This window comes from Hyla sarda, unplaced genomic scaffold (genome assembly GCF_029499605.1).
Source record: "Hyla sarda isolate aHylSar1 unplaced genomic scaffold, aHylSar1.hap1 scaffold_188, whole genome shotgun sequence".
In the NCBI taxonomy this organism is placed as follows: Eukaryota; Metazoa; Chordata; class Amphibia; order Anura; family Hylidae; genus Hyla; species Hyla sarda.
Genome location: NW_026608532.1, coordinates 453292 through 467099, shown reverse-complemented (window position 1 = coordinate 467099; position 13808 = coordinate 453292). Strand labels below are relative to the sequence as shown.

General features: G+C 46.1%; 6 non-coding genes across 6 annotated transcripts; all 6 read right to left on the bottom strand.

Annotated features, from left to right (window-relative positions):
• Positions 1–882: 882 nt before the first annotated feature.
• On the bottom strand, positions 883–1073 carry LOC130315611 (U2 spliceosomal RNA). Its single transcript, XR_008863081.1, has one exon. It is a non-coding gene; the product is annotated as a U2 spliceosomal RNA (small nuclear RNA).
• A 2079-nt stretch (positions 1074–3152) lies between these two features.
• Positions 3153–3343, bottom strand: LOC130315610 (U2 spliceosomal RNA). The gene has a single exon (XR_008863080.1). It is a non-coding gene; the product is annotated as a U2 spliceosomal RNA (small nuclear RNA).
• Positions 3344–5428: 2085 nt separating this feature from the next.
• On the bottom strand, positions 5429–5619 carry LOC130315609 (U2 spliceosomal RNA). Its single transcript, XR_008863079.1, has one exon. It is a non-coding gene; the product is annotated as a U2 spliceosomal RNA (small nuclear RNA).
• A 2086-nt stretch (positions 5620–7705) lies between these two features.
• LOC130315608 (U2 spliceosomal RNA) lies at positions 7706–7896 on the bottom strand. The gene has a single exon (XR_008863078.1). It is a non-coding gene; the product is annotated as a U2 spliceosomal RNA (small nuclear RNA).
• Positions 7897–9975: 2079 nt separating this feature from the next.
• On the bottom strand, positions 9976–10166 carry LOC130315606 (U2 spliceosomal RNA). The gene has a single exon (XR_008863077.1). It is a non-coding gene; the product is annotated as a U2 spliceosomal RNA (small nuclear RNA).
• A 2078-nt stretch (positions 10167–12244) lies between these two features.
• LOC130315605 (U2 spliceosomal RNA) lies at positions 12245–12435 on the bottom strand. Its single transcript, XR_008863076.1, has one exon. It is a non-coding gene; the product is annotated as a U2 spliceosomal RNA (small nuclear RNA).
• Between the last annotated feature and the right edge of the window lie 1373 nt (positions 12436–13808).

The window sequence follows — 13808 nt, the reverse complement described above, 5'->3', positions numbered from 1 at the left end:
ACATTTCTGCGACTTTAGCTTCTAGAGCATTTTTACAACATTATACATAGGTGCTGAATACATAAAAAGCGACTGTTCAGCGACAGACAAGTCGCATCGGCTGAAAGTAGGCCAGAATGTCAGTCCATGTTGGAGCAGGTTTAGATACAGTCTAAAGTATAGATCTCAAAGTCTGTGCACAGAATTTAGCAAGGGCCTCGCACCTTCTGATGCATCAGGTAGGTGCACTATAGCATAGCCTAACCCTCTGTACTTTGGTCTATATTGATGCGGGACATAGACAGCCAGCTGATGACCAATCCATTAGTGCAATGGATGGCTGGAAGCATTTGTCTTTGCCTTTGCAATACCACAGAAGCAATGCATGGTCAATGTACAGCAATGACACACCTGTGTGAACAGCCAGGAGACCCCCCCCCCCCATGTTATGTTACATAGTTACATAGTTAGTACGGTCGAAAAAAGACATATGTCCATCAAGTTCAACCAGGGAATTAAGGGGTAGGGGTGTGGCGCGATATTGGGGAAGGGATGAGATTTTATATTTCTTCATAAGCATTAATCTTATTTTGTCAATTAGGAACATTCAGCACCCACCCGCTATCAAGGCAGCTGCCTATCATGTCATGCCCTACCTGCACAGGTGTGCTGGCTACTCAAATGATCCAATTAAGGAGGCCATTTAGTCAGCAGCAGCAGAAGTCCTGTGCCTGGACGCTCCAACAGCGGCCAGACACAAGCAGAAGCAGAAGCAGCAGCAGCACCACCTTTTGTTTTTTGGCTGCAGCAGCAGCAGCAGCAAGGCCCACAGGGCTGGCTAGCTGGCTAGCCAGCAAGCAGGTAGCAATGAAAGTAGGAATCTTTCTTTTTAACCCTGTAAGGGGGTGGTGCACTGTACCCGAAGATACTGCCATATCGGGTCAATGCATAGGGCGACGGAAGCAAGCTTCGAAATCGGCCCCCGTTCTCAAAAATCCATTTAATATATGGTCCCCAGATAGGGGACGTATCAGATATTAAACTGATAAGAACAGATACTACACTTGATCTTAGCCAAAAGGCCGAGAAGCGATAACCGTGAAAGGGGCGGGCCCAACAAGGTCCCCTTCATGGGCACTATCACTGCTTGCTGTCAGGGAGGCTGCCAGACAATTTTCCATGCACACTCTGGGCTGGGGGGCAGTCAACCACCAGTACACACAGCAGAACCTAAACCCATACCATTATTGCTAAGCAGCAAGACAGGGGCCCATTGCACTCCCACGGGGCCTTTTTAAATGCAATCCATAACCCGGATTTGCCAGGAACCCTTCTTACTCCTCCTACTTGCATGTGACACTGGGCTTAGGATCTGCATAGGAAACACACACACAAGCACACACCTACCTTTGTTGCCTGCAGATGCCTCCTTGGCTGTCCCCAAACGGTATCAAACCAACACCCACGGGAAGCTGTAAGCATAGAGGACATGCCTGCACCCCATTGGACTTACCTGTGTGGGTTAAACCCGGGTTATTTGACAACCTATGGCGGTGATGGTTCTGCTCAGGCAGAGCAGTGCTGATGCTCCTCATAAAGCTGTCGCTGCTGTGAAGGTTCTAGGTGACATCACAAATCCCTATGGTTACATACACAACAAAGCTGGGTTGTTGTTGTTTACACTCTGCAAGGCCTGTGGAAGTGAGTGACATCATAGCACTGTAGTTCTGAGGGTTCTAGATGGATGCAACAATCTCCTGTTGCTTCTATGAAGGCCATAATAGACGACATCACCAAACAGCTCCATAGTCACATACACAGCAAAGGAGAGATGTTGTTTACACCTAGTGATGTCAGTGGTATTGAGTGACATCACAGCACAGTGCTAAGGCTCCTGGGCCTGGACACAGCAGCGGCTGCAATATCTCAACGGAGAATACGTTTATATATATGTGTGTGTGTGCGCGTATATATATATATATATATATATATATATATATATATATATCTCCGCCGAAATCACTTTTAAACCCATTTCCACCTTTTTTTCCCTTCTCTTCCTCTTACTTTTTTTTCACGTTTTTTTACGTTTTTCTCCTTTTCGCCTCTTTTCTGGGCGTATTATTCTTCTTTTTCTTCTTTTTTTTCGTCTAATGCATACCCCATCAGTGCAGCAATGCTTATTCAATACCGCCAGCAGATGGAGACACTGGGAGATAATTTTCTAAGGATTTATACTGATTTTTCCTGTCTGAATTTGTCGCACAGAAAGTTGCAGGCCAAATATGTGTGACATTTCTGCGACTTTAGCTTCTAGAGCATTTTTACAACATTATACATAGGTGCTGAATACATAAAAAGCGACTGTTCAGCGACAGACAAGTCGCATCGGCTGAAAGTAGGCCAGAATGTCAGTCCATGTTGGAGCAGGTTTAGATACAGTCTAAAGCATAGATCTCAAAGTCTGTGCACAGAATTTAGCAAGGGCCTCGCACCTTCTGATGCATCAGGTAGGTGCACAATAGCATAGCCTAACCCTCTGTACTTTGGTCTATATTGATGCGGGACATAGACAGCCAGCTGATGACCAATCCATTAGTGCAATGGATGGCTGGAAGCATTTGTCTTTGCCTTTGCAATACCACAGAAGCAATGCATGGTCAATGTACAGCAATGACACACCTGTGTGAACAGCCAGGAGACCCCCCCCCCCATGTTATGTTACATAGTTACATAGTTAGTACGGTCGAAAAAAGACATATGTCCATCAAGTTCAACCAGGGAATTAAGGGGTAGGGGTGTGGCGCGATATTGGGGAAGGGATGAGATTTTATATTTCTTCATAAGCATTAATCTTATTTTGTCAATTAGGAACATTCAGCACCCACCCGCTATCAAGGCAGCTGCCTATCATGTCATGCCCTACCTGCACAGGTGTGCTGGCTACTCAAATGATCCAATTAAGGAGGCCATTTAGTCAGCAGCAGCAGAAGTCCTGTGCCTGGACGCTCCAACAGCGGCCAGACACAAGCAGAAGCAGAAGCAGCAGCAGCACCACCTTTTGTTTTTTGGCTGCAGCAGCAGCAGCAGCAAGGCCCACAGGGCTGGCTAGCTGGCTAGCCAGCAAGCAGGTAGCAATGAAAGTAGGAATCTTTCTTTTTAACCCTGTAAGGGGGTGGTGCACTGTACCCGAAGATACTGCCATATCGGGTCAATGCATAGGGCGACGGAAGCAAGCTTCGAAATCGGCCCCCGTTCTCAAAAATCCATTTAATATATGGTCCCCAGATAGGGGACGTATCAGATATTAAACTGATAAGAACAGATACTACACTTGATCTTAGCCAAAAGGCCGAGAAGCGATAACCGTGAAAGGGGCGGGCCCAACAAGGTCCCCTTCATGGGCACTATCACTGCTTGCTGTCAGGGAGGCTGCCAGACAATTTTCCATGCACACTCTGGGCTGGGGGGCAGTCAACCACCAGTACACACAGCAGAACCTAAACCCATACCATTATTGCTAAGCAGCAAGACAGGGGCCCATTGCACTCCCACGGGGCCTTTTTAAATGCAATCCATAACCCGGATTTGCCAGGAACCCTTCTTACTCCTCCTACTTGCATGTGACACTGGGCTTAGGATCTGCATAGGAAACACACACACAAGCACACACCTACCTTTGTTGCCTGCAGATGCCTCCTTGGCTGTCCCCAAACGGTATCAAACCAACACCCACGGGAAGCTGTAAGCATAGAGGACATGCCTGCACCCCATTGGACTTACCTGTGTGGGTTAAACCCGGGTTATTTGACAACCTATGGCGGTGATGGTTCTGCTCAGGCAGAGCAGTGCTGATGCTCCTCATAAAGCTGTCGCTGCTGTGAAGGTTCTAGGTGACATCACAAATCCCTATGGTTACATACACAACAAAGCTGGGTTGTTGTTGTTTACACTCTGCAAGGCCTGTGGAAGTGAGTGACATCATAGCACTGTAGTTCTGAGGGTTCTAGATGGATGCAACAATCTCCTGTTGCTTCTATGAAGGCCATAATAGACGACATCACCAAACAGCTCCATAGTCACATACACAGCAAAGGAGAGATGTTGTTTACACCTAGTGATGTCAGTGGTATTGAGTGACATCACAGCACAGTGCTAAGGCTCCTGGGCCTGGACACAGCAGCGGCTGCAATATCTCAACGGAGAATACGTTTATATATATGTGTGTGTGTGCGCGTATATATATATATATATATATATATATATATATATATATATATATTCTCCGCCGAAATCACTTTTAAACCCATTTCCACCTTTTTTTCCCTTCTCTTCCTCTTACTTTTTTTTCACGTTTTTTTACGTTTTTCTCCTTTTCGCCTCTTTTCTGGGCGTATTATTCTTCTTTTTCTTCTTTTTTTTCGTCTAATGCATACCCCATCAGTGCAGCAATGCTTATTCAATACCGCCAGCAGATGGAGACACTGGGGGATAATTTTCTAAGGATTTATACTGATTTTTCCTGTCTGAATTTGTCGCACAGAAAGTTGCAGGCCAAATATGTGTGACATTTCTGCGACTTTAGCTTCTAGAGCATTTTTACAACATTATACATAGGTGCTGAATACATAAAAAGCGACTGTTCAGCGACAGACAAGTCGCATCGGCTGAAAGTAGGCCAGAATGTCAGTCCATGTTGGAGCAGGTTTAGATACAGTCTAAAGCATAGATCTCAAAGTCTGTGCACAGAATTTAGCAAGGGCCTCGCACCTTCTGATGCATCAGGTAGGTGCACAATAGCATAGCCTAACCCTCTGTACTTTGGTCTATATTGATGCGGGACATAGACAGCCAGCTGATGACCAATCCATTAGTGCAATGGATGGCTGGAAGCATTTGTCTTTGCCTTTGCAATACCACAGAAGCAATGCATGGTCAATGTACAGCAATGACACACCTGTGTGAACAGCCAGGAGACCCCCCCCCCCCATGTTATGTTACATAGTTACATAGTTAGTACGGTCGAAAAAAGACATATGTCCATCAAGTTCAACCAGGGAATTAAGGGGTAGGGGTGTGGCGCGATATTGGGGAAGGGATGAGATTTTATATTTCTTCATAAGCATTAATCTTATTTTGTCAATTAGGAACATTCAGCACCCACCCGCTATCAAGGCAGCTGCCTATCATGTCATGCCCTACCTGCACAGGTGTGCTGGCTACTCAAATGATCCAATTAAGGAGGCCATTTAGTCAGCAGCAGCAGAAGTCCTGTGCCTGGACGCTCCAACAGCGGCCAGACACAAGCAGAAGCAGAAGCAGCAGCAGCACCACCTTTTGTTTTTTGGCTGCAGCAGCAGCAGCAGCAAGGCCCACAGGGCTGGCTAGCTGGCTAGCCAGCAAGCAGGTAGCAATGAAAGTAGGAATCTTTCTTTTTAACCCTGTAAGGGGGTGGTGCACTGTACCCGAAGATACTGCCATATCGGGTCAATGCATAGGGCGACGGAAGCAAGCTTCGAAATCGGCCCCCGTTCTCAAAAATCCATTTAATATATGGTCCCCAGATAGGGGACGTATCAGATATTAAACTGATAAGAACAGATACTACACTTGATCTTAGCCAAAAGGCCGAGAAGCGATAACCGTGAAAGGGGCGGGCCCAACAAGGTCCCCTTCATGGGCACTATCACTGCTTGCTGTCAGGGAGGCTGCCAGACAATTTTCCATGCACACTCTGGGCTGGGGGGCAGTCAACCACCAGTACACACAGCAGAACCTAAACCCATACCATTATTGCTAAGCAGCAAGACAGGGGCCCATTGCACTCCCACGGGGCCTTTTTAAATGCAATCCATAACCCGGATTTGCCAGGAACCCTTCTTACTCCTCCTACTTGCATGTGACACTGGGCTTAGGATCTGCATAGGAAACACACACACAAGCACACACCTACCTTTGTTGCCTGCAGATGCCTCCTTGGCTGTCCCCAAACGGTATCAAACCAACACCCACGGGAAGCTGTAAGCATAGAGGACATGCCTGCACCCCATTGGACTTACCTGTGTGGGTTAAACCCGGGTTATTTGACAACCTATGGCGGTGATGGTTCTGCTCAGGCAGAGCAGTGCTGATGCTCCTCATAAAGCTGTCGCTGCTGTGAAGGTTCTAGGTGACATCACAAATCCCTATGGTTACATACACAACAAAGCTGGGTTGTTGTTGTTTACACTCTGCAAGGCCTGTGGAAGTGAGTGACATCATAGCACTGTAGTTCTGAGGGTTCTAGATGGATGCAACAATCTCCTGTTGCTTCTATGAAGGCCATAATAGACGACATCACCAAACAGCTCCATAGTCACATACACAGCAAAGGAGAGATGTTGTTTACACCTAGTGATGTCAGTGGTATTGAGTGACATCACAGCACAGTGCTAAGGCTCCTGGGCCTGGACACAGCAGCGGCTGCAATATCTCAACGGAGAATACGTTTATATATATGTGTGTGTGTGCGCGTATATATATATATATATATATATATATATATATATATATATATATTTCTCCGCCGAAATCACTTTTAAACCCATTTCCACCTTTTTTTCCCTTCTCTTCCTCTTACTTTTTTTTCACGTTTTTTTACGTTTTTCTCCTTTTCGCCTCTTTTCTGGGCGTATTATTCTTCTTTTTCTTCTTTTTTTTCGTCTAATGCATACCCCATCAGTGCAGCAATGCTTATTCAATACCGCCAGCAGATGGAGACACTGGGGGATAATTTTCTAAGGATTTATACTGATTTTTCCTGTCTGAATTTGTCGCACAGAAAGTTGCAGGCCAAATATGTGTGACATTTCTGCGACTTTAGCTTCTAGAGCATTTTTACAACATTATACATAGGTGCTGAATACATAAAAAGCGACTGTTCAGCGACAGACAAGTCGCATCGGCTGAAAGTAGGCCAGAATGTCAGTCCATGTTGGAGCAGGTTTAGATACAGTCTAAAGCATAGATCTCAAAGTCTGTGCACAGAATTTAGCAAGGGCCTCGCACCTTCTGATGCATCAGGTAGGTGCACAATAGCATAGCCTAACCCTCTGTACTTTGGTCTATATTGATGCGGGACATAGACAGCCAGCTGATGACCAATCCATTAGTGCAATGGATGGCTGGAAGCATTTGTCTTTGCCTTTGCAATACCACAGAAGCAATGCATGGTCAATGTACAGCAATGACACACCTGTGTGAACAGCCAGGAGACCCCCCCCCCCCATGTTATGTTACATAGTTACATAGTTAGTACGGTCGAAAAAAGACATATGTCCATCAAGTTCAACCAGGGAATTAAGGGGTAGGGGTGTGGCGCGATATTGGGGAAGGGATGAGATTTTATATTTCTTCATAAGCATTAATCTTATTTTGTCAATTAGGAACATTCAGCACCCACCCGCTATCAAGGCAGCTGCCTATCATGTCATGCCCTACCTGCACAGGTGTGCTGGCTACTCAAATGATCCAATTAAGGAGGCCATTTAGTCAGCAGCAGCAGAAGTCCTGTGCCTGGACGCTCCAACAGCGGCCAGACACAAGCAGAAGCAGAAGCAGCAGCAGCACCACCTTTTGTTTTTTGGCTGCAGCAGCAGCAGCAGCAAGGCCCACAGGGCTGGCTAGCTGGCTAGCCAGCAAGCAGGTAGCAATGAAAGTAGGAATCTTTCTTTTTAACCCTGTAAGGGGGTGGTGCACTGTACCCGAAGATACTGCCATATCGGGTCAATGCATAGGGCGACGGAAGCAAGCTTCGAAATCGGCCCCCGTTCTCAAAAATCCATTTAATATATGGTCCCCAGATAGGGGACGTATCAGATATTAAACTGATAAGAACAGATACTACACTTGATCTTAGCCAAAAGGCCGAGAAGCGATAACCGTGAAAGGGGCGGGCCCAACAAGGTCCCCTTCATGGGCACTATCACTGCTTGCTGTCAGGGAGGCTGCCAGACAATTTTCCATGCACACTCTGGGCTGGGGGGCAGTCAACCACCAGTACACACAGCAGAACCTAAACCCATACCATTATTGCTAAGCAGCAAGACAGGGGCCCATTGCACTCCCACGGGGCCTTTTTAAATGCAATCCATAACCCGGATTTGCCAGGAACCCTTCTTACTCCTCCTACTTGCATGTGACACTGGGCTTAGGATCTGCATAGGAAACACACACACAAGCACACACCTACCTTTGTTGCCTGCAGATGCCTCCTTGGCTGTCCCCAAACGGTATCAAACCAACACCCACGGGAAGCTGTAAGCATAGAGGACATGCCTGCACCCCATTGGACTTACCTGTGTGGGTTAAACCCGGGTTATTTGACAACCTATGGCGGTGATGGTTCTGCTCAGGCAGAGCAGTGCTGATGCTCCTCATAAAGCTGTCGCTGCTGTGAAGGTTCTAGGTGACATCACAAATCCCTATGGTTACATACACAACAAAGCTGGGTTGTTGTTGTTTACACTCTGCAAGGCCTGTGGAAGTGAGTGACATCATAGCACTGTAGTTCTGAGGGTTCTAGATGGATGCAACAATCTCCTGTTGCTTCTATGAAGGCCATAATAGACGACATCACCAAACAGCTCCATAGTCACATACACAGCAAAGGAGAGATGTTGTTTACACCTAGTGATGTCAGTGGTATTGAGTGACATCACAGCACAGTGCTAAGGCTCCTGGGCCTGGACACAGCAGCGGCTGCAATATCTCAACGGAGAATACGTTTATATATATGTGTGTGTGTGCGCGTATATATATATATATATATATATATATATATATATTTCTCCGCCGAAATCACTTTTAAACCCATTTCCACCTTTTTTTCCCTTCTCTTCCTCTTACTTTTTTTTCACGTTTTTTTACGTTTTTCTCCTTTTCGCCTCTTTTCTGGGCGTATTATTCTTCTTTTTCTTCTTTTTTTTCGTCTAATGCATACCCCATCAGTGCAGCAATGCTTATTCAATACCGCCAGCAGATGGAGACACTGGGGGATAATTTTCTAAGGATTTATACTGATTTTTCCTGTCTGAATTTGTCGCACAGAAAGATGCAGGCCAAATATGTGTGACATTTCTGCGACTTTAGCTTCTAGAGCATTTTTACAACATTATACATAGGTGCTGAATACATAAAAAGCGACTGTTCAGCGACAGACAAGTCGCATCGGCTGAAAGTAGGCCAGAATGTCAGTCCATGTTGGAGCAGGTTTAGATACAGTCTAAAGCATAGATCTCAAAGTCTGTGCACAGAATTTAGCAAGGGCCTCGCACCTTCTGATGCATCAGGTAGGTGCACAATAGCATAGCCTAACCCTCTGTACTTTGGTCTATATTGATGCGGGACATAGACAGCCAGCTGATGACCAATCCATTAGTGCAATGGATGGCTGGAAGCATTTGTCTTTGCCTTTGCAATACCACAGAAGCAATGCATGGTCAATGTACAGCAATGACACACCTGTGTGAACAGCCAGGAGACCCCCCCCCCCCATGTTATGTTACATAGTTACATAGTTAGTACGGTCGAAAAAAGACATATGTCCATCAAGTTCAACCAGGGAATTAAGGGGTAGGGGTGTGGCGCGATATTGGGGAAGGGATGAGATTTTATATTTCTTCATAAGCATTAATCTTATTTTGTCAATTAGGAACATTCAGCACCCACCCGCTATCAAGGCAGCTGCCTATCATGTCATGCCCTACCTGCACAGGTGTGCTGGCTACTCAAATGATCCAATTAAGGAGGCCATTTAGTCAGCAGCAGCAGAAGTCCTGTGCCTGGACGCTCCAACAGCGGCCAGACACAAGCAGAAGCAGAAGCAGCAGCAGCACCACCTTTTGTTTTTTGGCTGCAGCAGCAGCAGCAGCAGCAAGGCCCACAGGGCTGGCTAGCTGGCTAGCCAGCAAGCAGGTAGCAATGAAAGTAGGAATCTTTCTTTTTAACCCTGTAAGGGGGTGGTGCACTGTACCCGAAGATACTGCCATATCGGGTCAATGCATAGGGCGACGGAAGCAAGCTTCGAAATCGGCCCCCGTTCTCAAAAATCCATTTAATATATGGTCCCCAGATAGGGGACGTATCAGATATTAAACTGATAAGAACAGATACTACACTTGATCTTAGCCAAAAGGCCGAGAAGCGATAACCGTGAAAGGGGCGGGCCCAACAAGGTCCCCTTCATGGGCACTATCACTGCTTGCTGTCAGGGAGGCTGCCAGACAATTTTCCATGCACACTCTGGGCTGGGGGGCAGTCAACCACCAGTACACACAGCAGAACCTAAACCCATACCATTATTGCTAAGCAGCAAGACAGGGGCCCATTGCACTCCCACGGGGCCTTTTTAAATGCAATCCATAACCCGGATTTGCCAGGAACCCTTCTTACTCCTCCTACTTGCATGTGACACTGGGCTTAGGATCTGCATAGGAAACACACACACAAGCACACACCTACCTTTGTTGCCTGCAGATGCCTCCTTGGCTGTCCCCAAACGGTATCAAACCAACACCCACGGGAAGCTGTAAGCATAGAGGACATGCCTGCACCCCATTGGACTTACCTGTGTGGGTTAAACCCGGGTTATTTGACAACCTATGGCGGTGATGGTTCTGCTCAGGCAGAGCAGTGCTGATGCTCCTCATAAAGCTGTCGCTGCTGTGAAGGTTCTAGGTGACATCACAAATCCCTATGGTTACATACACAACAAAGCTGGGTTGTTGTTGTTTACACTCTGCAAGGCCTGTGGAAGTGAGTGACATCATAGCACTGTAGTTCTGAGGGTTCTAGATGGATGCAACAATCTCCTGTTGCTTCTATGAAGGCCATAATAGACGACATCACCAAACAGCTCCATAGTCACATACACAGCAAAGGAGAGATGTTGTTTACACCTAGTGATGTCAGTGGTATTGAGTGACATCACAGCACAGTGCTAAGGCTCCTGGGCCTGGACACAGCAGCGGCTGCAATATCTCAACGGAGAATACGTTTATATATATGTGTGTGTGTGCGCGTATATATATATATATATATATATATATATATATATATTTCTCAGCCGAAATCACTTTTAAACCCATTTCCACCTTTTTTTCCCTTCTCTTCCTCTTACTTTTTTTTCACGTTTTTTTACGTTTTTCTCCTTTTCGCCTCTTTTCTGGGCGTATTATTCTTCTTTTTCTTCTTTTTTTTCGTCTAATGCATACCCCATCAGTGCAGCAATGCTTATTCAATACCGCCAGCAGATGGAGACACTGGGGGATAATTTTCTAAGGATTTATACTGATTTTTCCTGTCTGAATTTGTCGCACAGAAAGTTGCAGGCCAAATATGTGTGACATTTCTGCGACTTTAGCTTCTAGAGCATTTTTACAACATTATACATAGGTGCTGAATACATAAAAAGCGACTGTTCAGCGACAGACAAGTCGCATCGGCTGAAAGTAGGCCAGAATGTCAGTCCATGTTGGAGCAGGTTTAGATACAGTCTAAAGCATAGATCTCAAAGTCTGTGCACAGAATTTAGCAAGGGCCTCGCACCTTCTGATGCATCAGGTAGGTGCACAATAGCATAGCCTAACCCTCTGTACTTTGGTCTATATTGATGCGGGACATAGACAGCCAGCTGATGACCAATCCATTAGTGCAATGGATGGCTGGAAGCATTTGTCTTTGCCTTTGCAATACCACAGAAGCAATGCATGGTCAATGTACAGCAATGACACACCTGTGTGAACAGCCAGGAGACCCCCCCCCCCCCCCATGTTATGTTACATAGTTACATAGTTAGTACGGTCGAAAAAAGACATATGTCCATCAAGTTCAACCAGGGAATTAAGGGGTAGGGGTGTGGCGCGATATTGGGGAAGGGATGAGATTTTATATTTCTTCATAAGCATTAATCTTATTTTGTCAATTAGGAACATTCAGCACCCACCCGCTATCAAGGCAGCTGCCTATCATGTCATGCCCTACCTGCACAGGTGTGCTGGCTACTCAAATGATCCAATTAAGGAGGCCATTTAGTCAGCAGCAGCAGAAGTCCTGTGCCTGGACGCTCCAACAGCGGCCAGACACAAGCAGAAGCAGAAGCAGCAGCACCACCTTTTGTTTTTTGGCTGCAGCAGCAGCAGCAGCAAGGCCCACAGGGCTGGCTAGCTGGCTAGCCAGCAAGCAGGTAGCAATGAAAGTAGGAATCTTTCTTTTTAACCCTGTAAGGGGGTGGTGCACTGTACCCGAAGATACTGCCATATCGGGTCAATGCATAGGGCGACGGAAGCAAGCTTCGAAATCGGCCCCCGTTCTCAAAAATCCATTTAATATATGGTCCCCAGATAGGGGACGTATCAGATATTAAACTGATAAGAACAGATACTACACTTGATCTTAGCCAAAAGGCCGAGAAGCGATAACCGTGAAAGGGGCGGGCCCAACAAGGTCCCCTTCATGGGCACTATCACTGCTTGCTGTCAGGGAGGCTGCCAGACAATTTTCCATGCACACTCTGGGCTGGGGGGCAGTCAACCACCAGTACACACAGCAGAACCTAAACCCATACCATTATTGCTAAGCAGCAAGACAGGGGCCCATTGCACTCCCACGGGGCCTTTTTAAATGCAATCCATAACCCGGATTTGCCAGGAACCCTTCTTACTCCTCCTACTTGCATGTGACACTGGGCTTAGGATCTGCATAGGAAACACACACACAAGCACACACCTACCTTTGTTGCCTGCAGATGCCTCCTTGGCTGTCCCCAAACGGTATCAAACCAACACCCACGGGAAGCTGTAAGCATAGAGGACATGCCTGCACCCCATTGGACTTACCTGTGTGGGTTAAACCCGGGTTATTTGACAACCTATGGCGGTGATGGTTCTGCTCAGGCAGAGCAGTGCTGATGCTCCTCATAAAGCTGTCGCTGCTGTGAAGGTTCTAGGTGACATCACAAATCCCTATGGTTACATACACAACAAAGCTGGGTTGTTGTTGTTTACACTCTGCAAGGCCTGTGGAAGTGAGTGACATCATAGCACTGTAGTTCTGAGGGTTCTAGATGGATGCAACAATCTCCTGTTGCTTCTATGAAGGCCATAATAGACGACATCACCAAACAGCTCCATAGTCACATACACAGCAAAGGAGAGATGTTGTTTACACCTAGTGATGTCAGTGGTATTGAGTGACATCACAGCACAGTGCTAAGGCTCCTGGGCCTGGACACAGCAGCGGCTGCAATATCTCAACGGAGAATACGTTTATATATATGTGTGTGTGTGCGCGTATATATATATATATATATATATATATATATATATATATTTCTCCGCCGAAATCACTTTTAAACCCATTTCCACCTTTTTTTCCCTTCTCTTCCTCTTACTTTTTTTTCACGTTTTTTTACGTTTTTCTCCTTTTCGCCTCTTTTCTGGGCGTATTATTCTTCTTTTTCTTCTTTTTTTTCGTCTAATGCATACCCCATCAGTGCAGCAATGCTTATTCAATACCGCCAGCAGATGGAGACACTGGGGGATAATTTTCTAAGGATTTATACTGATTTTTCCTGTCTGAATTTGTCGCACAGAAAGTTGCAGGCCAAATATGTGTGACATTTCTGCGACTTTAGCTTCTAGAGCATTTTTACAACATTATACATAGGTGCTGAATACATAAAAAGCGACTGTTCAGCGACAGACAAGTCGCATCGGCTGAAAGTAGGCCAGAATGTCAGTCCATGTTGGAGCAGGTTTAGATACAGTCTAAAGCATAGATCTCAAAGTCTG